Below are 2,500 nucleotides of genomic sequence, written 5' to 3'. Positions count from 1 at the left end.
CGGTACCCCCTTTCTTGGATGAGACAGAATCCTTGACGGACCGTTCGCAGATTTTTGCCCGGCCTCTGTTTACCGAGGCGGCCGGTACCTCCGTCTGCCTTGGATGGACCGCATCCGCAGATTTTCGTCCGGCCTTAGCTTAAGGAGACGGCCGTTGCCTCCGATCCTCCGGGCTAGAGCCGGGTGAGGTCGTCTCGAACCACGTGCCTGAAGGCCGCCTACGCCGGATTCGGCCCCGCTCATTCGTCGGAGTGACCGCCCGACGCGGGCATCGCTAGATTAGCCGTGGCCCCGATCCTTCCCCATCGACAGCCTTTCGCCCCCTTCGCTCCGGCCTCTGAGGCGGCCGGTACCCCTTTCTTGGATGAGACAGAACCCTTGACGGGCCGTTCGCAGATTTTTGCCCGGGCTTTATTTACCGAGGCGGCCGGTACCTCCGTCTGCCTTGGATGGACCGCATCCGCAGATTTTCGTCCGGCCTTAGCTTAAGGAGACGGCCGTTGCCTCCACACCTTGGAGATGATATTCGCTCCGGGCTAGAGCCGGGTGAGGTCGTCTCGAACCACGTGCCTGAAGGCCGCCTACGCCGGATTCGGCCCCGCTCATTCGTCGGAGTGACCGCCCGACGCGGGCATCGCTAGATTAGCCGTGGCCCCGATCCTTCCCCATCGACAGCCTTTCGCCCCCTTCGCTCCGGCCTCTGAGGCGGCCGGTACCCCTTTCTTGGATGAGACAGAACCCTTGACGGGCCGTTCGCAGATTTTTGCCCGGGCTTTATTTACCGAGGCGGCCGGTACCTCCGTCTGCCTTGGATGGACCGCATCCGCAGATTTTCGTCCGGCCTTAGCTTAAGGAGACGGCCGTTGCCTCCGATCCTCCGGGCTAGAGCCGGGTGAGGTCGTCTCGAACCACGTGCCTGAAGGCCGCCTCGCGCCGGATTCGGCCCCGCTCATTCGTCGGAGTGACCGCCCGACGCGGGCATCGCTAGATTAGCCGTGGCCCCGATCCTTCCCCATCGACAGCCTTTCGCCCCCTTCGCTCCGGCCTCTGAGGCGGCCGGTACCCCTTTCTTGGATGAGACAGAACCCTTGACGGGCCGTTCGCAGATTTTTGCCCGGCCTGTGTTTAAGGAGGCGGCCGGTACCTCCCTCCTTGGATGACCAACAACCCTTGACGGGCCATTCGCAGATTTTTGCCCGGCCTGTGTTTAAGGAGGCGGCCGGTACCTCCCTCCTTGGATGACCAACAACCCTTGACGGGCCATTCGCAGATTTTTGCCCGGCCTGTGTTTAAGGAGGCGGCCGGTACCTCCCTCCTTGGATGACCTTCTACCCTTGACGGGCCATTCGCAGATTTTTGCCCGGCCTGTGTTTAAGGAGGCGGCCGGTACCTCCCACCTTGGATGACCCACTACCCTTGACGGGCCCATTCGCAGATTTTTGCCCGGCCTGTGTTTAGGGAGGCGGCCGGTACCTCCCACCTTGGATGACCCACTACCCTTGACGGGCCCATTCGCAGATTTTTGCCCGGCCTGTGTTTAGGGAGGCGACCGGTCCTCCGTAGCTTGATCGGATTTCCCTTCCGGCCTGTGTTTAAGGAGGCGGCCGGTCCTCCGTAGCTTGACCGGATTTCCCTTCCAGCCTGTGTTTAAGGAGGCGGCTGGTCCTCCCCGGTCGGTTGCCAAGCGACCGGGACCCGCAAGTGGGCAGGAACCGTCCACCCAACGCCGGCGAGCCGGGGCCGGTGGGGGCCCTACCAAGGCGGGTCTAACTTCAGGCGGTGCAAACGGGGGAGGGGGGTAAGGACGGCTGCCGGGAGCAGACAGCCGTCCCCGGGAGGGGGTAGTAGCTTCGCGGCGGCCGCCGGGAGCAGACGGCCGTCCGCGCATTCTGCCAATGCCTGTAGGACTTTGAATATTTCACAGCCGTGCCGTGGCACTTAGAAAGTTTTTCAGAGATGTGGCACTTTGAAAGTTTTTGAGAGATGTGGCACTTTGAAATTTTTTGAGAGATGTGGCACTTAGAAATTTTTTGAGAAATGTGGCACTTAGAAATTTTTTGAGAAATGTGGCACTTTGAAAATTTTTGAGAAATGTGGCACTTAGAAAATTTTCTCTCTCTCTCTGGAAGTGCCGTGCCTTCTTCAGTTCTGCTATCCGAGCAGGGGACGCTTGCTGGCGGCCGTTACCAGCGCTCGGACCAGGCCCAATTGATTTGCATGGAAAACAATTGCGTCCCCCATGCTCGTTCTGACTATATTTTGCGAAAGGGGGGTAAAGTGATGAGTACACTAAGTGGGGGGACCAACCCATGTACTCTAGAAAAAGTACATGGGTTGACAAAAGACCAGTTGGTAATGCACCCCTGGTACCCAAACCCCTGGTACCTTTAGGCACTTAGAAAAAATTTCGCCCAAATTTGGAGGTCGCTCCAGGGGAAGAGGCCGAATTTTCGCCTATTACGGCCGACCGCGGGAACCAGCCGAGGCGGACGCTTTTCGG

Source organism: Syngnathus scovelli, unplaced genomic scaffold (assembly GCF_024217435.2).
Source record: "Syngnathus scovelli strain Florida unplaced genomic scaffold, RoL_Ssco_1.2 HiC_scaffold_475, whole genome shotgun sequence".
In the NCBI taxonomy this organism is placed as follows: Eukaryota; Metazoa; Chordata; class Actinopteri; order Syngnathiformes; family Syngnathidae; genus Syngnathus; species Syngnathus scovelli.
The sequence above is the reverse complement of the archived record's forward strand: the minus strand, read 5'-3'. Positions refer to the sequence as shown.